This window comes from Pseudophryne corroboree, chromosome 6 (assembly GCF_028390025.1).
Source record: "Pseudophryne corroboree isolate aPseCor3 chromosome 6, aPseCor3.hap2, whole genome shotgun sequence".
NCBI lineage: Eukaryota > Metazoa > Chordata > Amphibia > Anura > Myobatrachidae > Pseudophryne > Pseudophryne corroboree.
In genome coordinates, this window is record NC_086449.1 from 233,487,033 (window position 1) to 233,512,139 (window position 25,107).

The 25,107-nt window shown below is 46.3% G+C and overlaps 1 long non-coding RNA gene across 1 annotated transcript; it reads right to left on the reverse strand.

Annotated features, from left to right (window-relative positions):
* Positions 1-3,937: 3,937 nt before the first annotated feature.
* On the reverse strand, positions 3,938-25,074 carry LOC134935150 (uncharacterized). Its single transcript, XR_010179940.1, has 2 exons — positions 24,998-25,074; positions 3,938-4,051 (listed from the first exon to the last, which is right to left on the reverse strand). It is a non-coding gene; the product is annotated as an uncharacterized LOC134935150 (long non-coding RNA).
* Positions 25,075-25,107: the final 33 nt, after the last annotated feature.

The window sequence follows — 25,107 nt, forward strand, 5'->3', positions numbered from 1 at the left end:
GTATGCTGACCACCGGGATCCCGACCTCTGGTCACCTGACCCCAACCCGTAGGGAGCATTATGTGTATCTGGCAGTACTGGGGTCAGTGATGTGGAGTAGGGTATATAGGGGTCAGTAATGTCGTGTATGGTATAGAGGGGTCAGGGATGTAGTGTAGAGTATAGATGGGTCAGGGATGTAGGGTAGGGTATAGAGCGGTCAGTTGAAATACTAATTCCAAGTACTTTGTACACCATTATTGAATTAAGATGCAAAATGCAGGAATAAATATGCAATCTGGGTAAAAAAAAAAAAGCAAAAAGGTCAGAGATTCAATCTGGCTTGCGCCACATATCATTCTGCTCAAACTAAGAAAGGAAATTTTCACCCTGGGCTCTGCTTGGTCTAGAACCGGCCCTTATGAGGATATATGGATGTTTATATCAGATTACAGTGACACTGGGAAGAAAGATAGGGAGATGGAGATGGACTTCATTAAATCATTTATGCAGAAACTGCAGATTTTCCTGGAGTCCTACTGAGGGGATCAGCAGGATTTACCGACAATCGGGTTGCCGGCCGTCGGTATATCGACAACGGTATCCTGATCGTCAGTAAGGTATACCCTGCTGAGAAGTCACTGGAGTTTTGTCTCTCTTCTGTAATATCATATTGGGGAGGGATTACTAGTTTCTGGTAGCTGAAGTTCATCAACTTCTGTCTATCCCCTATGGTACAGCAGAGGGTTACCTAACATGTGTTCTGTTTGTAGTTGATGGTGGGGTTTCACTTTCTTTGGTCAATTTTGAAACGAGGGCTCCCATTGCGATGAACCGCATTTTACATCTTTGTGCTTCTGATTGGAAAACTTAAGGGATGTGGATCAGTTAGTGAGTCCAGGAAAAAGTTATACCACCTCAGTGGAGATCAACTGGATACTGCATTGGCTTTCCCAATATCCTAATCACATAGCCATTAATTTTAGATTATTTGCCTTCATTTGTTTGAGGGCTCCCTGGATCGGTTTGCGCACATTTACTAGTTATTTTTCAGGAATGTCAGCTCCAAAGTTAGTGCAAAATTGAGAGGTTGTTAGTGGAATACAGATTTCCAAGAAGGTCCCATGTTTGGCTGCTGTTCAGGAGAAAGAACACCATAAACCAAGTCTTTCAATAGTAATAGTAAGTAAAAATGGGCCTGATTCAGAGGTGGACTCACATTTTGTTGCAACTGTGATCCTGTACACAGCAGAACTGCAAAAATATGCTAATGGCAGAGCCGCAGGGAATTGAACAGATATGACAACTGTCTGTGTCTCTAATCTGTCAGTTGCTTCACCATTGGACGCACATCAGTCACAACACTGATCACTTGAGTAACCAGAATGCCCATTGGAAGTAAGCCACAGGAGCACTTACAACCAGAGGTGTAGCTAGGTGCCATGGCACCCGGATCAAGGGTATGTTTTGGCGCCCCTCTCACCTGTACTGAATTGGGGGGCTGGCCAACATGTGTTAGTATGTTACATTTGAAAAGAAACAATATTTAAATTGGTGACAGGGTCAGTTCTAGACCTTGTAGAGCTCATTGCAAAAGTTTCCTTTGGGTGCCCCCATGTATAAAATATGAATAGTGCGCACCGAAGGTGAGGAACTAAAATATCGGGCGTAGCCACATAATAGTACCAATTCACATTACACCGCACAGTAGTGTCCGTTATTCACATTACACCGCACAGTAGTGTCCGTTATTCACATTACACCGCACAGTAGTGTCCGTTATTTACATTACACCGCACAGTATTGTCCGTTATTCACATTACACCGCACAGTAGTATCCGTTATTCACATTACACCGCACAGAAGTGTCTGTTATTCACATTACACCGCACAGTAGTGTCTGTTATTCACATTACACCGCACAGTAGTGTAACTCCACTGGAGCCACCCTCTGCTTACAACTGCATATGAATACGCAGTTGCAGGCTGAGATGCAGCACCGAAATGGTTGCGACGGCTGCCTTTGCTCCCCCCCTTCGCGCGCAACCCGTTACCTCCAACAAATGTTCACTGACTTGCTAACTGCCAATCACTCTGTGTCCAAATCCTCACTATGACCGTCATCTGTAATCAAACTTGGCGAATGTGCATTGCAACTCTGACGTATGCACAGTACAAAAAAGACCCTTCAAATCCACAAATATCAGCATTGCTGTCACCTCAGAATCATGCACAAAGGGTAGATTCAGATCCTGATGATGATGCGGCACATACCAATATTTGTTGGACCCGTATTGCACATGCATCTTTGATGTAGGTGACTGACAGTCTTATGCTGTTTTTGTACATGGAGGCGGCAACGACGACCTCCATTTCTCCAAACAGTGGGGTGTCGCCACCGTTGCAAGGGAGGGGTGAGGCCAGAAACTCCATCAGAGGACAGAGATAGGACCTGCGGCAACCAGCTTGGGTCACGCAACTTGCCAATGGTGTCACACTGGACCTGATAGTGCGTCCTAGGATTCAGCTCAGAGCAGTAATGCATGCAGGCGGCATGACGCCTCATGCTGCTTTACCATATTAAGGCTGTCACTGCGGTTTCCATGTAAGCAGCAGTATTAGCAACTCCAACCACATCTGATTCAGGCCCCACGGGGTAAATCAGGCCGTTATGGGGGAGAAGCAGTATCAGCACACGTTATGTGCACTGATACCGCTTCTCTGCCCTGGAAGACAGCAGCAATGCTTGCTCAGTGACAGGGGAGCTATGCGCCCCTGTCCATCTCGATACTGCTATCTAAAAGATAGCAGGCCAATATAAAGGAGCAATGTAAGATTGGTAAGCATTGTCCATGCAGCACAGCAGGGACAGAGCTGTCCCTGGCTGTGGCTTGGATCTCGCGTGATTAGTGGGATCCCACGCATGCGTAGTGGAGCCGGGCAGGGAGACACAGCACATCAGCACTAAGCTGATGTGCTGTGTGCTCAGTAGGGCATCGCCAGAGGGGGGAGTCTTCCAGCAGACAATGTGATTCTCCTTGCTTATTCTATTTACTACAGTTGGGTTTGAGTGCAAGTCCAGCAGAGTATATTATTGCAGATAGTAGATTCAGAGGTGGATACTATTGCAGTAGCAACTGCATCTTTTGCCACTGTGTATTTATGTTAATGCTGTGGGCACTGGTCATCCTGAGACATCTACCAGCTGCAGTATTATTCCCCCGCTCTGTACATAAAGACACACCGTCAGAGATGGCACCATCCCTACTGAGACACAGATTCTTCATCTTGTGTCAGTGCTGACCGCAACATGCCTGCGTCTTGCTACTTCACCCCAAGTTACCACTCAGAAATTTCCATTGAAATTGCATGGACGTGCATGCCATTTGCATCTATGTCTGAGCTGTAACCATTGGGATACATGTGCAGTGTGCAGGGGTGGATTGGCCATAGGGCTCACCAGGAAGATTCCTACTAGGGGCCTGTTTGTGGGCCTGTTTTGGGGGTATCTTTGGGGCCCAGTTTTGTATGTTGTCATCTGGTCTCACCCCTCACATGATAGGTAGACCAGCACACACAGTACACTGCATTGTCCCCATTCATTCTGTTATTCCATCTCTGCAGTACAGCAACTCTGCCATCCAGTGATGCTGCCATGGCTACACGGCATGTTATACCTCTTGTGCTGCCCATGTCGGGCCACTTCTATAACATTTTACAGGGCCACTTTTAGTTCCATATATGTCCCTGGCAGTGTGACTCAGACACATGCACAGACTTATACATCAGCCCTTCGCGTCCAATGCCTTCCCTGAGTCCACCTCTGAATCAGGCCCAGTTGGTGAATCTTGCATGCTTGGGTTTAGAGATACTGTAGGAAGGATACTGTGCATAAAGATTCAGTCATAAGGAAGGAGGCACATAAGGCCTAGGTCAAGACATATAAACAAGAAACCTCTTAATGTTTCCAAAAACATTTTTATTTATGCATGTGCCATGGGGCAGCAACAGAACCGGTCCAGGGCCCTGTGCTCTAAGCGATGGTACTGCTTGCACACTCTTCGCTACCACCCTGAGAATATCAAAATAAATAATATTGTTCAGTAACAGTAATAACAATTACAATTGTTGTTATTATTATTATTATTATTATTATAATCCTTTATTTATATGGCACCACAAGGGATCCGCAGTGCCCAATTACAGAGTACATAAACAAAATAATCAAAACAAGAAAATAGTGACCTTAAGTTGAAGACAAAATAGGACAAGTGCAGAATAAATAAACATAGCTATAGCAGCAGACAACACTGACATAAGTACAGTATTAGTGTGGCAGAAAACTGAGCGATGAGATGCCGTTGAAGACGGTTTAAGTAAGCGAAGGATAAGCACATGAGGGTTGAGGACTCTGCTCATGAGTGCTTACATTCTAAAGGGGAGGGGAAGACAGTCACGGGTGACACAGAAGGGGTAGACAGTGAGTGTGGAACAGGGTTAGGATGAGATTAGACTGGGTTTGGTGAAGAAGTGGGTTTGAGAGCCTGTTTGAAGTCTTGTAGAGAGGTGGAGAGTCTGACATAGAGAATTCCAGAGAAAGGGTGCATCACATGAGAAATCTTGATGGTAGGAGTAGGAGTAAGTAATCAGTAGGCAGGAGAGGTGGTGTGCATTAGTGGAGCGAAGAGGATGGGTGGGAGTGTAGAGGGAGATAAGGTCAGAGATGTAAATGAGAGAGGAGTAGGTGAGGGCTTTGTAAGTGAGTGTGAGAAGTTTGAATTGGATTCTGAAAGGAAACCAATGAAGGGCTTGTAGGAGAGGGGAGGTGTATATAGTGAATTTGATGAGGAAGATGAGCCGGACTGCAGCATTGAGGATAGATTGGAGTGGAGAGAGGCAATTGTTAGGGATGCCAGTTAGGAGTAGATTACAGTAGTCCAGTCTGTAAATGTCCAGTGAGTGGATAATGGTCTTCGTAGGATACAGGGTGAGAAAGGGTCTAATTCTGGAAATATTTTTGAGCCGAAAATGGCAGGTTTGTGAGAGGTGCTGAATTTGTGGATTAAAGGAGAGGGAGGAGTCAAGGATGACTCCAAGACAGTGCACTTGGGGGCTAGAGGAAATAGTAGTCCCATCCATAGATAAGTATATTGTGGGAGGTGAGATTGTGCAGGAGGGTGGGAAGATGATCAGCTCAGTCTTAGACATGTTACGTTTAACATCCAAGAAGATATAACAGAGAGACAGTTGGAGATACGAGTGAGGAGAGCAGGGGAGAGGACATGCGAGGAAAGGTAGATTTGAGTATCATCAGCATAGAGATTATTAGGTATTGTAAGTTAAAATAGCTAATGGGTTCACCTAAAGAGGATGTATAGAGAGAGAAAAGGAGAGGACCAAGAACAGAACCTTGGGGGACACCTACAGTTAGTGGAAGTGGGGGGAGGTGAAATCATGAAAGGAGACAGAGAAGGAACGGTCAGAGAGGTAAGAGGACAGTCAGGAGAGGGCAGTTCACAGAGACAAAGTGAGTGATGGATTTACGATACGATATGATACATTTATTGTCATTATCAAAGAAAGGTTGACAACGAAATGAAATTTTTACAACACACCAAACGATGATAAAAAAGTAGGACATAGGTATAAAAGAGCACACTATAACACACATTAGAGAGATGACACATTATTCACAATGAGTGTTTACCATGCGCACGGCAGTTGGAAAGAAGCTGTTCCGTTGACGATTTGTGCGTGCTTTCAAAGATCTAAAACGCTTACTAGAGGGCAACTTAGTAAAAAGATAAGCAGACGGATGTCTAGAATCAGATAGTATACTCCTAGCTCTATTTATCTATCTTGCTGCAAAGAGATTTGCAGAAGGATAGGGTGGTCCACAGTGTCATAAGCAGAAAAGAGGTCAAGAAGAATAAGCAGAGAGTAGTGGCCCTTAGATTTGACAGCATGGAGGTCATTGCAGACTTTTGTGAGGGTAGTTTCAGTGAAGTGGAGAGAAAAGAAGCCAGACTGGAAAGGGTCAAGCAGTGAGTGGGAGGAAAGAAAGGCAGTAATGTGATTGTAGACAATACTCTCAAGGAGTTTGGAGGCAAAAGGGAAGAGAGAGATTGGTCGGTAGTTGGAGAGGGTGTTTGGAGCAAGGGTAGGTTTTTAAAGAATAGGGGAGATGATTGCATGCTTGAAGGCAGAGGGGACAGTGCCTGATGAGAGGGAGAGATTGAGAAGGTGGGCAAGATGAGAACAGGCAGAAGCAGAGAGCTAGCAGAAGAGGTTCGGGGGGATAAGGTCAAGTAAGGAGGTGGTGTGGGGGGAGAGACAGATGAGTGCCATGACTTCCTCACCAGATACATGGGAGAAACATGGCAGAGTTGACAAGAGGGGTCGTAAGGGGTGGTAAGGGATAGGAGGTGGCTGGTTGCTGATGGTCTGGTGGCATGTGATTTCCTGACGTATGGAGTCAATCTTGGATGTGAAATAAATGGCAAAGTAAAGAGCAGAGAGTGAGGAGGGGAGATGAGGTGGGGGTGGGCAGAGGAGGGAGTTGACAGTGGCAAAGAGGCACTGGGGGTTTGATGACTGGGAGGAGATGATAATCTTGAAGTACTGTATGACTGTTTAACAAGGGAAAGGGCCGCACTGAAGGACGAGAGCATACTGTAAGTTTGAAATGGAGGAAGTCTGCCTTAAAGCATGATTTCCTCCACTGAGCATTTTTGAAGATATCTGGTGAATTTGGTGTGCCAGGGTTGAGGTTGTAATCTGCAAAGGTGAAAAGTGGTTGGTGGAGCGACAGAGTCAAGAGCAGAAGTAAGTAATGCATTGTATAGAGAAGTGGCTGTTTTAGGACATGAGAGAGAGAGAGAGAGAGAGAGAGAGAGAGAGAGAATAGGAGAGAGAAGTCGAACAGGAAGAATAGGGATGTGGTGTCAATAGCCTCAATGTTATGCTTAGTGATGGTAGCTTTAGGAGGAAAAGATGGGGAAGCAGATAGAGATAAGTTAAAAGAGAACAGGTGGTGGCCAGAGAGGGGAGAAGGGAGTTGGACAAATCAGAAATATCACAACAGTGAGTTAAAACCAGATCCAGTGAGCTCCCATTCCCATGTGAGGGTGAGGAGGTCCACTGGGAGAGACCAAGTGAAGAGGTGAGGTTAAGGGGTTTAGAGGCAAGCGATTTAGTGGGGATATTGATAGGTATGTTGAAATCGCCTAGGATGAAGGGAATGTCAGAAGAGAGGAAGTGAAGAAGCCAGGAAGCAAAGTTGCTGAGGAATTTGGAGCAAATGCCAGGGGGAAGGTAAATTACAACAACTCGAAGATTAGCATGTTAGCAGAGGTGTATAGCATGGACCTCAAATGTAGAGAATGTGAAGGACGGTTCCGGAGGTATGAGTTGGTAGGTGCAGCTAGAGGATTAAGAGCTTCAACACCACCACCATGGCGACCCCCTGGGTCGGGCGGGTATGTGAGTATGTGAGTCCTCCAGCAGAGAGAGCAGCAGGAGAAACTGTGTCAGAGGGGGTAATCCAAGTTTTAGTGATGGCTAGGGGATGCAGGTAATTGGAGAAGAAGAGGCCATGGGTTGGGACCAGTTTGTTACAGACAGATCCGGCATTCCAACCAATGGAGGGACTGACAGAGCAGATCTGCAGATGATGAACATCTAGCGAGGAAGATTAGCCTCGCAGCTGCATTCAAAATGGATTGTAGTGGTGAGAGCCTATGTTTGGAAAGACCAGTCTGGAGACTGTTACAATAATCAATGAGGGAGATAATGAGATAATGAGAATGAGATAATGAGAGCATGGATCAGAGTTTTTCTGTGTCTTGTGTAAGATATGGTCGTATTCTGGATATGTTTCTTAGATGTATGTAACATGATTTTGAGACAGATTGAATGTGGGGAACAAAGGACAGTTCAGAGTCAAGAAAGACACCTAGGCAGCGATTTTGTGGGGTAGGGATGATTGCTGAGTTACTATATCAACAGTGATAGAGATATCAGGTTGGCAACTGCTATTGGCCGGAGGAAATATAATTAATTCTGTTTTGGAAATATTAAGTTTGAGGTTTTGAGATGTCATCCAAGATGAAATGGCAGAAAGGCATTCAGTGACATGGTCCAATACGGATGGATAAGATAAAGGATTACACAAGGAGTATTGGGGGGTGTTGTCAGCCTGGGCATAGTGTGGCTGAGGCAAATAGGGGTAGTAAATTGAATATAGGAGTGGTGGAAGAATGAGAGAAAGAGCAGTAGAATTTCATAAAAGCAGGTGATAGTAATACAAAGGCTTGCAAGTAAATAAATGGTGGTTGATGTACACAAGTTAACAGTACAGCAAATAAAGCTGATGAAAGAGCAAAAATTACAGTGTTTGCTTGTGCAAACATCAATCCAGTGTACCTTCATTAACTATGCCTCTAAGACCAAAATTTGTATCCCAGCAGGGGTTGCTCCAGAGGTGGGGCTCCGGCTACAGCTCAGTTCAAAGTTCAAATAGCGGAGCTACACCAAATGCCATTGAGTCAGTTTGAAATGGCAGTTGGTGACAGTTGGTGTGTTTCCCCTATTTGAAATTTGAACTGACCTGCAGCCCTACCTCTGGAGCCACCATTGATCCCCGGTATTGTCAATGACAAGCAAAACATTGCATTTCTAATGTTTTCCTCAGAAATTGGTTGTATAGTGTTCACAAGCAGTGATGATTGGAGGATGTTAGAAATGAACATACATTTGTAGTTATGAAGCAGTCCAAGTGTTGATGTAGTTATAAGAGGTTTTTCCTTATTTGTTTGATTTTCTTTCAGTTTTCATCCAGTTTAAGTCCAGGCTAAGTCACAGGCATCACCCTTGGAATTTTCACCCTCAAGGCTATTTCACACGAGGCGGTTTTGCTCGGATGGCAAAAAGCCAGACAAACGTTGTCTGGCTTTTTACCATCCGGCAGTGTCTATGAGCCTTGTTTAATGCTGTGTGCATGCGCAGCAGCAGAACCAGCTTGAAAAAAAACTGTTGTGTATGAAAGCTCCCATTCACACACACGGTTCACTGCCTACAAGGACAGCACGGCCCCGGCCTGGCAGCCCGATTTTTCTGTGAATATTTAGGCTGAAACCTGGCAGCCGGGACCGTGTCATGTGAAAGGACCTTACCCCTTACATTATTAATTACAATACCGGCACTGGAAAAAGCAATCCGTCTTTTTCCCGCCCGGCAAAAACTGCTGCATGTGAAACAGCCCTTAGAGTTCTTAACCCCGTTTAAATCAGCCCACGGCTTTATTCAGCCTTACCAACCGATAATAAAGGGGAACACAGTTAAACTTCAGGAATATTCATGCAAAAAAGTTAGACATGAGTCCATATGAAACGAGACAAGTCAGTGTAGTCATATGGGATGCATACTACCATAAGAGCTAAACACTAGGTTTACCAAGGGGTGGTCTTCTGTATGCCGAATGTCGGGATCCCGGCGCACAGTATACCGGCGCCGGAATCCCGACACCCGGCATACCGACAACTATTCTCCCTCGTGGGGGTCCACGACCCCCCTGGAGGGAGAATAAAATAGTGTGGCACGCGTAGCGCGCCACCGTGCCCGCAGCGTGGCAAGCGCAGCGAGCCCGCAAGGGGCTCCTTTGCGCTCGCCACGCATACCGGCGGTCGGGCTCCCGGCGCCGGTATGCTGGTCGCCGGGAGCCCGAGCGCCGGCATACCGTACTACACCCTTACCAAGGGTTGTCAGTTGACCCTTTTCAAATTTTGAAATGTTGCTGCTCTGTTGTTTAGGTATTTAAGGCTACAGAATTTTCTGGCTTTTAATAACTTGGCTGTTTGTATAAAATAGTGATGAAAAGATTTTTCAAAAACCATTAGAAGATCTCATTTTAACTTTTTTACGTCTCTTCATTCGATGATTTTGTTTGTTGATGTTTGTTTTGATGCCGATAAACCATATTTTTTTTTAAAAAGTGACCTTTTGTATGCAATTGCTCTGCATTATCTGCATATTTGCATTGCCATAAGAAGTGACTTGCTTGCACATGCTGCATATTTTTGGTTTTCAATTCCATATATTATGTCTGGAGGAGAATAACTGCTCTGATTTCTGAAAAATCTCTGTGGAGCTGACAAAGTGCAATTTACACTTTGTTGCGATGAGCACGTTTCCTTGAAGGTGCATAGTGACAGAGAGCGCCGACAGGGCCTAGCTGAGCCACAACAATGCAGTCATGTGCAAGGTGCAACTTGCTGAGATTGTTATGCTGTGGTTTTGTTTACAAGTCACTCAGTGCTTCTGCCTGCTTTGGGGCGTCAACATGCCATGCGTACGGTGAGGTCGTACCGATGCCAAAATTTTGGAGTATCTGCATGACATGTCTCCTGGGTTCTGGGACTCTGGGTCTGGGACTCCAGGTCGACACCAAATATTGGATTTAGATTCCTACCCTCTGGACTGGGCAGGAGACGGTATCCGGACTCCAGGTCGACACCAAAAAGGTCGACACACCTTAGGTCGACACCAGTTGGTCGACACACCTTTGGTCGACATGGACAAAAGGTCAACATGGACAAAAGGTCGACATGAGTTTTTTATTTTTTGGTGTCGTTTTTTTTGTATGATGACTGGGAACCCCAATTAGTGCTTCGCTCACCATGCTTCGGGTAAGGTGCATCACTCTGCTACAGCTGAGCTCAGCACAGATTACCGTTCCCAATCATAGTCCACGTGGATCGTAAAGTATGAAAAAGTTAAAAAAATGAAAAAAAAATGTGAAAAACTAATGTTGACCTTTTTCCATGTCGACCTAATGTGTGTCGACCAATTGGTGTCGACATAAGGTGTGTCCCCCTTATGTGTGTCAACCTTTTTGTTGTCGACCTGAAGTCCGGTAACCGTCTCCTGCCCAGTCCAGAGGGTAGGAATCTAAATCCAATGAGGTGACAAGGATTTTGAACCTCAGAACTCGGATACTGAAGGGTATAGTCATGAAAGCTATCCTTACAACCCTCCTATTGTGGCTGAGATTCACAACAGCTGGGTGGATATGAAAGTGTTCTTGTTCTTCTTTCTTGTTTCATCTGGTTTTCAAAACAGGTTATTGTTAGAGATGAGCGGTTTCGGTTCGTCGAGATCCGAACCCCCCCGAACATCACCTATTTTACACGGGTCCGAGGCAGCCTTGGATCTTCCCGCCTTGCTCGGTTAACCCGAACGCGGCCGAACGTCATCATCCCGCTGTCGGATTCTCGCAAGATTCATATTCTATATAAAGAGCCGCGCGTCACCGTCATTTTCACTCGTGCATTGGAGATGGAACTACGTTCTCTGCCTGAAGAGCTCCATATCTGTGCTCAGTGTGCTGCAAATATCTGTACTCAGTGTGCTGCAAATATCTGTGCTCAGTGTGCTGCAAAAATCTACGTTCTCTGCCTGAAAAGCTCCATATCTGTGCTCAGTGTACTGCAAATATCTGTACTCAGTGTGCTGCAAATATCTGTGCTCAGTGTGCTGCATTTTTGTGACCAACAGTATATAGTTGTACAGTACAGTAGGCCATTGCTGTATCTTGCAGCTCTGTGTCACTGCAAGTATCCATTCCATATCTGTGCTGCATTTTTGTGAGCAGTATATATAGTAGTACAGTTCAGCATTTTGGTGACCAAAAGTATATAGTTGTACAGTACAGTAGGCCATTGCTATTTCTTGCAGCTCTGTGTCACTGCAAGTATCCATTCCATATCTGTGCTGCATTTTTGTGAGCAGTATATATAGTAGTACAGTGCAGCATTTTGGTGACCAACAGTATATAGTTGTACAGTACAGTAGGTCATTACTATTGATATAATAATATTACTGGCATATAATTCCACACATTAAAAAATGGAGAACAAAAATGTGGAGGGTGAAATAGGGAAAGATCAAGATCCACTTCCTCCTAGTGCTGAAGCTGCTGCCACTAGTCATTGCAGAGATGATTCAATACCATCAACGTCGTCTGCCAAGGCCGATGCCCAATGTCATAGTAGAGAGCATGTAAAATCCAAAAAACAAAAGTTCAGTAAAATGACCCAAAAATCAAAATTGAAAGCGTCTGATGAGAAGCGTAAACTTGCCAATATGCCATTTACGACACGGAGTGGCAAGGAACGGCTGAGGCCCTGGCCTATGTTCATGGCTAGTGGTTCAGCTTCACATGAGGATGTAAGCACTCATCCTCCCGCTAGAAAACTGAAAAGAGTTAAGATGGAAAAAGCACAGCAAATAACTGTGCGTTCTTCTAAATCACAAATCCTCAAGGAGAATCTAATTGTGTCAGCGGTTGCGATGCCTGACCTTCCCAACACTGGACGGGAAGAGGTGGCTCCTTCCACCATTTGCACGCCCTCTGCAAGTGCTGGAAGGAGCACCCACAGTCCAGTTCCTGATAGTCAAATTGAAGATGTCACTGTTGAAGTACACCAGGATGAGGATATGGGTGTTGCTGGCGCTAAGGAGGAAATTGACAAGGAGGATTTTGATGGTGAGGTGGCTTGTTTAAGTCAGGAACCCGGGGAGACACGTGTTGTCCGTGGGATGAATATGGCCATTGACATGCCTGGTCAAATTACCAAAAAAATCACCTCTTTGGTGTGGAATTATTTTAACAGAAATGCGGACAACAGGTGTCAAGCCGTGTGTTGCCTTTGTCAAGCTGTAATAAGTAGGGGCAAGGACGTTAACCACCTAGGAACATCCTCCCTTATACGTCACCTTTAGCGCATTCATCAGAAGTCATTGACAAGTTCAAAAACTTTGGGTGACAGCGGAAGCATTCCAATGACAACTAAATCCCTTCCTCTTGTAACCAAGCTCCGGCAAACCACACCACCAACTCCCTCAGTGTCAATTTCCTCCTTAGACAGGAAAGCTAATAGTCCTGCAGGCCATGTCACTGGCAAGTCTGACGAGTCCTCTCCTAACTGGGATTCCTCAGATGGATCCTTGAGTGTAACGTCTACTGCTGTTGGCGCTGCTGTTGTTGCTGCTGGGAGTCGATCATCATCCCAGAGGGGAAGTCGGAAGACCACTTGTACTACTTCCAGTAAGCACTTGACTGTCCAACAGTCCTTTGCGAGGAAGATGAAATATCACAGCAGTCATCCTGTTGCAAAGCGGATAACTCAGGCCTTGGCAGCTGTGTTGGCATTAGATGTGCGTCCGGTATCCGGCGTTAGTTCACAGGGACTTAGAGAATTTCTTGAGGTAGTGTGTCCCCGGTACCAAATACCATCTAGGTTCCACTTCTCTAGGCAGGCGATACCGAGAATGTACACAGATGTCAGAAAAAGACTCACCAGTGTCCTAAAAAATGCTGTTGTACCCAATGTCCACTTAACCACAGACATGTGGACAAGTGGAGCAGGGCAGACTCAGGACTACATGACTGTGACAGCCCACTGGGTAGATGTATTGCCTCCCACAGCAAGAACAGCAGCGGCGGCACCAGTAGCAGCATCTCGCAAACACCAACTCGTTCCTAGGCAGGCTACGCTTTGTATCACCGCTTTCCATAAGAGGCACACAGCTGACAACCTCTTACAGAAACTGAGGAACATCATCGCAGAATGGCTTACCCCAATTGGACTCTCCTAGGGATTTGTGACATCGGACAACGCCACCAATATTGTGCGTGCATTACATTTGGGCAAATTCCAGCACGTCCCATGTTTTACACATACATTGAATTTGGTGGTGCAGAATTTAAAAAAAAACGACAGGGGCATACAAGAGATGCTGTCGGTGGCCCGAAGAATCGCAGGGCACTTTCGGCATACAGCCACTTTGTGCCGAAGACTGGAGCATCAGCAAACACTCCAGAACCTGCCCCGCCATCATCTGAAGCAAGAGGTGGTAAAGAGGTGGAATTCAACCCTCTATATGCTTCAGAGGATGGAGGAGCAGCAAAAGGCCATTCAAGCCTATACATCTGCCTACGATATAGGCAAAGGAGGGGGAATGCACCTGACTCAAGCACAGTGGAGAATGATTTCAACGTTGTGCAAGGTTCTGCAACCCTTTGAACTTGCCACACGTGAAGTCAGTTCAGACACTGCCAGCCTGAGTCAGGTCATTCCCCTCATCAGGCTTTTGCAGAAATAGCTGGAGAGATTGAAGGCGGAGCTAAAACGGAGCGATTCCGCTAGGCATGTGGGACTTGTGGATGGAGTCCTTCATTCGCTTAACCAGGATTCACGGGTGGTCAATCTGTTGAAATCAGAGCACTACATTTTGGCAACCATGCTCGATCCTAGGTTTAAAGCCTACGTTGTATCTCTCTTTCCAGCAGACATGTTCAAAGACCTGCTGGTGAGACACTTGTCAAGTCAAGCGGAACGTGACCGGCCAACAGCTCCTCCTTCATTTTCTCCCGCCACTGGAGCTGCCAGGAAAAGGATCAGATTTCCAAAAACACCCGCTGGCGGTGATGCAGGGCAGTCAGGAGCGAAAACTGACATCTGGTCCTGACTGACTGCCAATGATTACTGACATGTCGTCTACTGTCACTGCACATGATTCTGTCACCATTGAAAGAATGGTGGAGGATTATATGAGTGACAGCATCCAAGTAGGCACGTCAGACAGTCCGTACGTATACTGGCAGGAAAAAGAGGCAATTTGGAGGCCCTTGCACAAACTGGCTTTATTTTACCTAAGTTGCACCCCCTCCAGTGTGTACTCCGAAAGAGTGTTTAGTGCAGCCGGTCACCTTGTCAGCGATCGGCGTACGAGGTTACTTCCACAAAATGTGGAGAAGATGATGTTCATCAAAATTAATTATAATCAATTCCTCCGTGGAGACATTCACCAGCAGCAATTGCCACCAGAAAGTACACAGGGACCTGAGATGGTGGATTCCAGTGGGGACGAATTAATACTCTGTGAGGAGGGGGATGTACACAGTGAAAGGGGTGAGGAATCGGAGGATGATGATGAGGTCGACATCTTGCCTCTGTAGAGCCAGTTTGAGCAAGGAGAGATTTATTGCTTCTTTATTTGGTGGGGGCCCAAACCAACCAGTAATATCAGCAACAGACGTGTGGCAGACCCTGTTGCTGAAATTATGGGTTTGTTAAAGTGTGCATGTCCTGTTATACAACATAATGGTGGGTGGGAGGGCCCAAGGACAATTCCATCTTGCACCTTTTTTTTATTTATTTATCTTTGCATCATGTGATGTTTGGGGACAACTTTTTTAAGTGCCATCCTGTCTGACATTGCAGTGCCACTCGTAGATGGGCCAGGTGTTTGTGCCGATCACTTGTGTCGCTTAGCTTAGCCATCCAGCGACCACAGTGCACCACTTTTTCTCTTTTCTTTGCATCATGTGCTGTTTGGGTACTATTTTTTTTAAGTGCCATCCTGTCTGACACTGAAGTGCCACTCCTAGATGGGCCAGGTGTTTGTGCCGCCCACTTGGGTCGCTTAGCTTAGTAGAGATGAGCGCCTGAAATTTTTCGGGTTTTGTGTTTTGGTTTTGGGTTCGGTTCCGCGGCCGTGTTTTGGGTTCGAACGCGTTTTGGCAAAACCTCACCGAATTATTTTTGTCGGATTCGGGTGTGTTTTGGATTCGGGTGTTTTTTTCCAAAAACACTAAAAAACAGCTTAAATCATAGAATTTGGGGGTCATTTTGATCCCAAAGTATTATTAACCTCAAAAACCATAATTTACACTCATTTTCAGTCTATTCTGAATACCTCACACCTCACAATATTATTTTTAGTCCTAAAATTTGCACCGAGGTCGCTGTGTGAGTAAGATAAGCGACCCTAGTGGCCGACACAAACACCGGGCCCATCTAGGAGTGGCACTGCAGTGTCACGCAGGATGTCCCTTCCAAAAAACCCTCCCCAAACAGCACATGACGCAAAGAAAAAAAGAGGCGCAATGAGGTAGCTGTGTGAGTAAGATTAGCGACCCTAGTGGCCGACACAAACACCGGGCCCATCTAGGAGTGGCACTGCAGTGTCACGCAGGATGGCCCTTCCAAAAAACCCTCCCCAAACAGCACATGACGCAAAGAAAAAAAGAGGCGCAATGAGGTAGCTGACTGTGTGAGTAAGATTAGCGACCCTAGTGGCCGACACAAACACCGGGCACATCTAGGAGTGGCACTGCAGTGTCACGCAGGATGTCCCTTCCAAAAAACCCTCCCCAAACAGCACATGACGCAAAGAAAAAAAGAGGCGCAATGAGGTAGCTGTGTGAGTAAGATTAGCGACCCTAGTGGCCGACACAAACACCGGGCCCATCTAGGAGTGGCACTGCAGTGTCACGCAGGATGTCCCTTCCAAAAAACCCTCCCCAATCAGCACATGATGCAAAGAAAAAGAAAAGAAAAAAGAGGTGCAAGATGGAATTATCCTTGGGCTCTCCCACCCACCCTTATGTTGTATAAACAAAACAGGACATGCACACTTTAACCAACCCATCATTTCAGTGACAGGGTCTGCCACACGACTGTGACTGATATGACGGGTTGGTTTGGACCCCCCCCAAAAAAGAAGCAATTAATCTCTCCTTGCACAAACTGGCTCTACAGAGGCAAGATGTCCACCTCATCTTCACCCTCCGATATATCACCGTGTACATCCCCCTCCTCACAGATTATCAATTCGTCCCCACTGGAATCCACCATCTCAGCTCCCTGTGTACTTTGTGGAGGCAATTGCTGCTGGTCAATGTCTCCGCGGAGGAATTGATTATAATTCATTTTAATGAACATCATCTTCTCCACATTTTCTGGATGTAACCTCGTACGCCGATTGCTGACAAGGTGAGCGGCGGCACTAAACACTCTTTCGGAGTACACACTTGTGGGAGGGCAACTTAGGTAGAATAAAGCCAGTTTGTGCAAGGGCCTCCAAATTGCCTCTTTTTCCTGCCAGTATAAGTACGGACTGTGTGACGTGCCTACTTGGATGCGGTCACTCATATAATCCTCCACCATTCTATCAATGTTGAGAGAATCATATGCAGTGACAGTAGACGACATGTCCGTAATCGTTGTCAGGTCCTTCAGTCCGGACCAGATGTCAGCATCAGCAGTCGCTCCAGACTGCCCTGCATCACCGCCAGCGGGTGGGCTCGGAATTCTGAGCCTTTTCCTCGCACCCCCAGTTGCGGGAGAATGTGAAGGAGGAGATGTTGACAGGTCGCGTTCCGCTTGACTTGACAATTTTGTCACCAGCAGGTCTTTCAACCCCAGCAGACCTGTGTCTGCCGGAAAGAGAGATCCAAGGTAGGCTTTAAATCTAGGATCGAGCACGGTGGCCAAAATGTAGTGCTCTGATTTCAACAGATTGACCACCCGTGAATCCTTGTTAAGCGAATTAAGGGCTGCATCCACAAGTCCCACATGCCTAGCGGAATCGCTCCGTGTTAGCTCCTTCTTCAATGCCTCCAGCTTCTTCTGCAAAAGCCTGATGAGGGGAATGACCTGACTCAGGCTGGCAGTGTCTGAACTGACTTCACGTGTGGCAAGTTCAAAGGGCATCAGAACCTTGCACAACGTTGAAATCATTCTCCACTGCACTTGAGACAGGTGCATTCCATCTCCTATATCGTGCTCAATTGTATAGGCTTGAATTGCCTTTTGCTGCTCCTCCAACCTCTGAAGCATATAGAGGGTTGAATTCCACCTCGTTACCACTTCTTGCTTCAGATGATGGCAGGGCAGGTTCAGTAGTTTTTGGTGGTGCTCCAGTCTTCTGTACGTGGTGCCTGTACGCCGAAAGTGTCCCGCAATTTTTCTGGCCACCGACAGCATCTCTTGCACGCCCCTGTCGTTTTTTAAAAAATTCTGCACCACCAAATTCAAGGTATGTGCAAAACAGGGGACGTGCTGGAATTTGCCCATATTTAATGCACACACAATATTGCTGGCGTTGTCCGATGCCACAAATCCACAGGAGAGTCCAATTGGGGTAAGCCATTCCGCGATGATCTTCCTCAGTTGCCGTAAGAGGTTTTCAGCTGTGTGCGTATTCTGGAAAGCGGTGATACAAAGCGTAGCCTGCCTAGGAAAGAGTTGGCGTTTGCGAGATGCTGCTACTGGTGCCGCCGCTGCTGTTCTTGCGGCGGGAGTCCATACATCTACCCAGTGGGCTGTCACAGTCATATAGTCCTGACCCTGCCCTGCTCCACTTGTCCACATGTCCGTGGTTAAGTGGACATTGGGTACAACTGCATTTTTTAGGAGACTGGTGAGTCTTTTTCTGACGTCCGTGTACATTCTCGGTATCGCCTGCCTAGAGAAGTGGAACCTAGATGGTATTTGGTAACGGGGGCACACTGCCTCAATAAATTGTCTAGTTCCCTGTGAACTAACGGCGGATACCGGACGCACGTCTAACACCAACATAGTTGTCAAGGACTCAGTTATCCGCTTTGCAGTAGGATGACTGCTGTGATATTTCATCTTCCTCGCAAAGGACTGTTGAACAGTCAATTGCTTACTGGAAGTAGTACAAGTGGGCTTACGACTTCCCCTCTGGGATGACCATCGACTCCCAGCGGCAACAACAGCAGCGCCAGCAGCAGTAGGCGTTACACGCAAGGATGCATCGGAGGAATCCCAGGCAGGAGAGGACTCGTCAGACTTGCCAGTGACATGGCCTGCAGGACTATTGGCATTCCTGGGGAAGGAGGAAATTGACACTGAGGGAGTTGGTGGGGTGGTTTGCGTGAGCTTGGTTACAAGAGGAAGGGATTTACTGGTCAGTGGACTGCTTCCGCTGTCACCCAAAGTTTTTGAACTTGTCACTGACTTATTATGAATGCGCTGCAGGTGACGTATAAGGGAGGATGTTCCGAGGTGGTTAACGTCCTTACCCCTACTTATTACAGCTTGACAAAGGGAACACACGGCTTGACACCTGTTGTCCGCATTTCTGGTGAAATACCTCCACACCGAAGAGCTGATTTTTTTGGTATTTTCACCTGGCATGTCAACGGCCATATTCCTCCCACGGACAACAGGTGTCTCCCCGGGTGCCTGACTTAAACAAACCACCTCACCATCAGAATCCTTCTGGTCAATTTCCTCCCCAGCGCCAGCAACACCCATATCCTCCTCATCCTGGTGTACTTCAACACTGACATCTTCAATCTGACTATCAGGAACTGGACTGCGGGTGCTCCTTCCAGCACTTGCAGGGGGCATGCAAATAGTGGAAGGCGCATGCTCTTCACGTCCAGTGTTGGGAAGGTCAGGCATCGCAACCGACACAATTGGACTCTCCTTGTGGATTTGGGATTTCAAAGAACGCACAGTTCTTTGCGGTGCTTTTGCCAGCTTGAGTCTTTTCAGTTTTCTAGCGAGAGGCTGAGTGCTTCCATCCTCATGTGAAGCTGAACCACTAGCCATGGACATAGGCCAGGGCCTCAGCCGTTCCTTGCCACTCCGTGTGGTAAATGGCATATTGGCAAGTTTACGCTTCTCCTCCGACAATTTTATTTTAGGTTTTGGAGTCCTTTTTTTTCTGATATTTGGTGTTTTGGATTTGACATGCTCTGTACTATGACATTGGGCATCGGCCTTGGCAGACGACGTTGCTGGCATTTCATCGTCTCGGCCATGACTAGTGGCAGCAGCTTCAGCACGAGGTGGAAGTGGATCTTGATCTTTCCCTAATTTTGGAACCTCAACTTTTTTGTTCTCCATATTTTATAGGCAGAACTAAAAGGCACCTCAGGTAAACAATGGAGATGGATGGATTGGATACTAGTATACAATTATGGACGGACTGCCACGGTTAGGTGGTATAAAAAAACCACGGTTAGGTGGTATATATTGTAATACAATTATGGATGGACGGACTGCCTGCCGAGTGCCGACACAGAGGTAGCCACAGCCGTGAACTACCGCACTGTACACTGGTTGATAAAGAGATAGTAGTATACTCGTAACAACTAGTATGACTGACTATGACGGTATAAAGAATGAAAAAAAAACCACGGTTAGGTGGTATATATTGTAATACAATTATGGATGGACGGACTGCCTGCCGAGTTCCGACACAGAGGTAGCCACAGCCGTGAACTACCGCACTGTACACTGGTTGATAAAGAGATAGTAGTATACTCGTAACAACTAGTATGACTGACTATGACGGTATAAAGAATGAAAAAAAAACCACGGTTAGGTGGTATATATTATAATACAATTATGGATGGACGGACTGCCTGCCGACTGCCGACACAGAGGTAGCCACAGCCGTGAACTACCGCACTGTACACTGGTTGATAAAGAGATAGTAGTATACTCGTAACAACTAGTATGACACTATGACGGTATAAAGAATGAAAAAAAAACCACGGTTAGGTGGTATATATTATAATACAATTATGGATGGACGGACTGCCTGCCGACTGCCGACACAGAGGTAGCCACAGCCATGAACTACCGCACTGTACACTGGTTGATAAAGAGATAGTAGTATACTCGTAACAACTAGTATGACACTATGACGGTATAAAGAATGAAAAAAAACCACGGTTAGGTGGTATATATTATAATACAATTATGGATGGACGGACTGCCTGCCGAGTGCCGACACAGAGGTAGCCACAGCCGTGAACTACCGCACTGTACACTGGTTGATAAAGAGATAGTAGTATACTCGTAACAACTAGTATGACTGACTATGACGGTATAAAGAATGAAAAAAAAACCACGGTTAGGTGGTATATATTATAATACAATTATGGATGGACGGACTGCCTGCCGACTGCCGACACAGAGGTAGCCACAGCCGTGAACTACCGCACTGTACACTGGTTGATAAAGAGATAGTAGTATACTCGTAACAACTAGTATGACACTATGACGGTATAAAGAATGAAAAAAAAACCACGGTTAGGTGGTATATATTATAATACAATTATGGATGGACGGACTGCCTGCCGACTGCTGACACAGAGGTAGCCACAGCCGTGAACTACCGCACTGTACACTGGTTGATAAAGAGATAGTAGTATACTCGTAACAACTAGTATGACACTATGACGGTATAAAGAATGAAAAAAAAACCACGGTTAGGTGGTATATATTATAATAATACAATTATGGATGGACGGACTGCCTGCCGACTGCCGACACAGAGGTAGCCACAGCCGTGAACTACCGCACTGTACACTGGTTGATAAAGAGATAGTAGTATACTCGTAACAACTAGTATGACTATGACGACGGTATAAAGAAAGAAAAAAAAATACCACGGTTAGGTGGTATATAATTATACAATTATGGATGGACGGACTGCCTGCCGAGTGCCGACTGCCGACACAGAGGTAGCCACAGCCGTGAACTACCGCACTGTACTGTGTCTGCTGCTAATATAGACTGGTTGATAAAGAGATAGTATACAACAATATACTACTATACTGGTGGTCAGGCACTGGTCACCACTAGTCACACTGGCAGTGGCACTCCTGCAGCAAAAGTGTGCACTGTTTAATTTTAAATTAATATAATATTATGTACTCCTGGCTCCTGCTATAACAACCTGCAGTGCTCCCCAGTCTCCCCCACAATTATTATAAGCTTTTATACATTGATGTGCAGCACACTGGGCTGAGCTGAGTGCACACAGACTGAGTCACACTGTGTGACTGCTGTGTATCGTTTTTTTCAGGCAGAGAACGGATATAGCAGAGAACGGATATATTAAATAAAAGTTAACTTAACAACAACTGCACTGGTCACTGTGGTAAACTCTGTCTGCACAATCTCTCTCTCTCTCTCTCTCTTCTAATCTATTCTAATGGAGAGGACGCCAGCCACGTCCTCTCCCTATCAATCTCAATGCACGTGTGAAAATGGCGGCGACGCGCGGCTCCTTATATAGAATCCGAGTCTCGCGAGAATCCGACAGCGTCATGATGACGTTCGGGCGCGCTCGGGTTAACCGAGCAAGGCGGGAAGATCCGAGTCGCTCGGACCCGTGAAAAAAAAAGTGAAGTTCGTGCGGGTTCGGATTCAAAGAAACCGAACCCGCTCATCTCTATAGCTTAGTCATCCAGCGACCTCGGTGCAAATTGTAGCACTAAAAATAATGGCCCTCATTCCGAGTCGTTCGCTCGTTCTTTTTTTTCGCATCGCAGTGAAAATCAGCTTAGAGCGCATGCGCAATGTTCGCACTGTGACTGCGCTAAGTAATTCTGCTATGAAGAAAGGATTTTTACTCACGGCTTTTTGTTCGCACCGGCGAACGTAGTGTGATTGACAGGAAATGGGTGTTACTGGGCGGAAACACGGCGTTTTATGGGCGTGTGGCTGAAAACGCTACCGTTTCCGGAAAAAACGCAGGAGTGGCCGGAGAAACGGGGGAGTGTCTGGCCGAACGCTGGGAGTGTTTGTGACGTCAAACCAGGAACGACAAGCACTGAACTGATCGCACAGGCAGAGTAAGTCTGGAGCTACTCAGAAACTGCTAAGTTTTTTTTGTTCGCAATATTGCGTAAACTTCGTTCGCACTTTTAAGATGCTAAGATACACTCCCAGTAGGCGTAGACTAAGCGTGTGTAACTCTGCTAAATTCGCCTTGCGACCGATCAACTCGGAATGAGGGCCAATATTATTAGGTGTGAGGTGTTCAGAATAGACTGAAAATGAGTGGAAATTATTGTTATTGAGGTTAATAATACTATAGGATCAAAATAACCCCCAAATTCTAAGCTGTTTTTGAGGGGTTTTTGAAAAAAAACACCCGAATCCAAAACACACCCGAATCTGACAAAAAAAATTTCAGGGAGGTTTTGCCAAAATGCGTCCGAATCCAAAACACGGCCGCGGAACCGAATCCAAAACCAAAACACAAAACCCGAAAAATTTCTGGTGCACATCTCTAGTTATTGTATGTTGTAACAATTTGTGCATGTTTACAAAACTTACAGAACATTTTTAATAAACAGTGATTTTGTGCAGTGTACATAATTGTGATGCTCTTTTCCTACCCATATTTATTGGCACATCTAGAAACATGTAGATTAACACTAGTATTGCAGACACAACATTGAATCTCAAAATAAGAGTTAACAATGGAAAGAAAAAGTCAATTGCCAATTGACCCTGTCAGTTAAGAGAGGTATGAGAATATATCCAGTAAATCTAGTGTTAAATGGCTATGGGGGAGATGTATCAAAGCTTGGACAGACATGAAGTAGAGAGAGATAAAGGGGTCTATTCATGTAAAAAAAATGGATTGGTACTTATAACTATACATCGCATTGGTTCGATGCAATATATAGCTGTAATAAAGTAGCAATTCATGTTTCTCACCTCTCCGGCGATGTGATCCGGTATCCTGGCATCCAGCAGTGAGGTCTTCCCCAGGTAGGGCTTTTTTCTGCTTCATGAATAGACCCCAAAGTGTCAACCATCAGCCCCTAACTGTCATTTTTCAAACACAACCTGTAACATGGCAGTTAGCAGCTGATTGGTTCGTACATAATCTCTCTCTACTTTAGCTCTCCTAAGCTATGATACAGTAAATCTCTGTCTATGTCATTAACTGAATTATTAAAATGTTAATTATTAAAGAAGTAAACAGAAAGTACTGGAAATGAGCTACTGTAGTCCTGCATCTCAAAAGTGGCGGTAGAGGAGAGGTTCTCCCTGTACCCATGGCCATTGGTTCACAACTGCATACACTGATATCCCACCAGATTTTATGCATACTGGTGCTTGTAGTTCTGCTAGCATCAGGGTTGGTGCAATGTGCACAGCGTGGTAAGCAAAGTAGGGAGGCACCAGGCTGAAGAGGCGCTTTCCCAGCTCTGCTGAATTCCACTGCTGCTGCGCATGTCAAACTGTGTAACCGCAGCGTCAAAACGCCTCAGCTCCGATCCCCCATTGCTGCTGCTACTGTAGATAGGAAAAGTTTTCTCCTGCTAAAGCAGCCATTCAAAGACTGAATCCCCATCCCTTCTGCAGGCCTCATCCCTCCCCCCGGCAAACCCTCTACTGGATTGTCTGAAATTGAATCATGTGGAAGGGGACCAGGCACTCCAATGTCTGTGCCTGAGGAGCCATTACAGAGCTGAGTGCAGAACAGCAGAAGTAGTGCGGCACGAAGGTAAGGAAGCTATTGAGAAAGAACATATGGGGAAGGGGGAAGGGGTATGGTTGAGTATAACTTTGAGCAGTAGCGGATCTTGCCACGGGCGAGCAGGACTTTTGCCCAGGGCGCCGCCTTCCAGAGGGCGCTGGCGCCATCCGGAGGGCGCCACACCATGGCAAGATCCGCCACTGCTGTGCCCTCCGCTGCCCGCTGTGTCCCCTGGCTGTGCAGCTGTGTCCCCGGTGAAGGGAACCAGACGCTACGCGTCTAGTTTCCCTTCGTGGAGAGGACCTTTTGCTGTGTGGTGCGCGATGAAGTCATCGCGCACCGCTCAGCATTTAAGCGGCACTACTAATGTACAGGGGGCGTAACTGGCCACGACCCCTGTATTAAGCCACACACCCATTTCCTGCCTGGGGCGCAGAGAGGTCTCGAACCGGCCCTGACTTTGAGGTACATATAAAAAGGGGAGTGGAGTTGTGTGTGTGTGTGTGTGCAGTGTCGGACTGGAGCATGAAGGGCCCATGCTTAGGTGTGTGGTCACTCTCTAAAAGAGGTGTGGTCATCCACCACAGAGGTTTGTCTAACCATTAGAGAGTGCATGGTTTTGACCTCATGATAAATATATTTTTATGTATAATTCAGCTGTAGAGTCTGGAAACCTATTCCTAGAGGAGGAGGTGGGCCCTCAGGCAGTGGAGCCCAGCGGGGATTTCCCCTGTACCCCTCTGGGCCAGTCCAGCCCTGTGTGTGTGTGTGTGTGTGTGTGTGTGTGTGTGTGTGTGTGTGTGTGTGTGTGTGTGTGTGTGTGTGTGTGTGGTGGGGGCTATGCAGCAAAATATGGTCATACTGTAAGGGGAAAGGGCGTCTGGAGCACATTAATAGTAATTACCAGGGATGGCTCCAGAGGTGGGGCTGCAGCTCAGTTCAGAATCCAAATAGAGGAGCCACACTAACTGTCAGTGAGTCAGTTTGAAATGGCAGTTGGCGACAGTTGGTGTG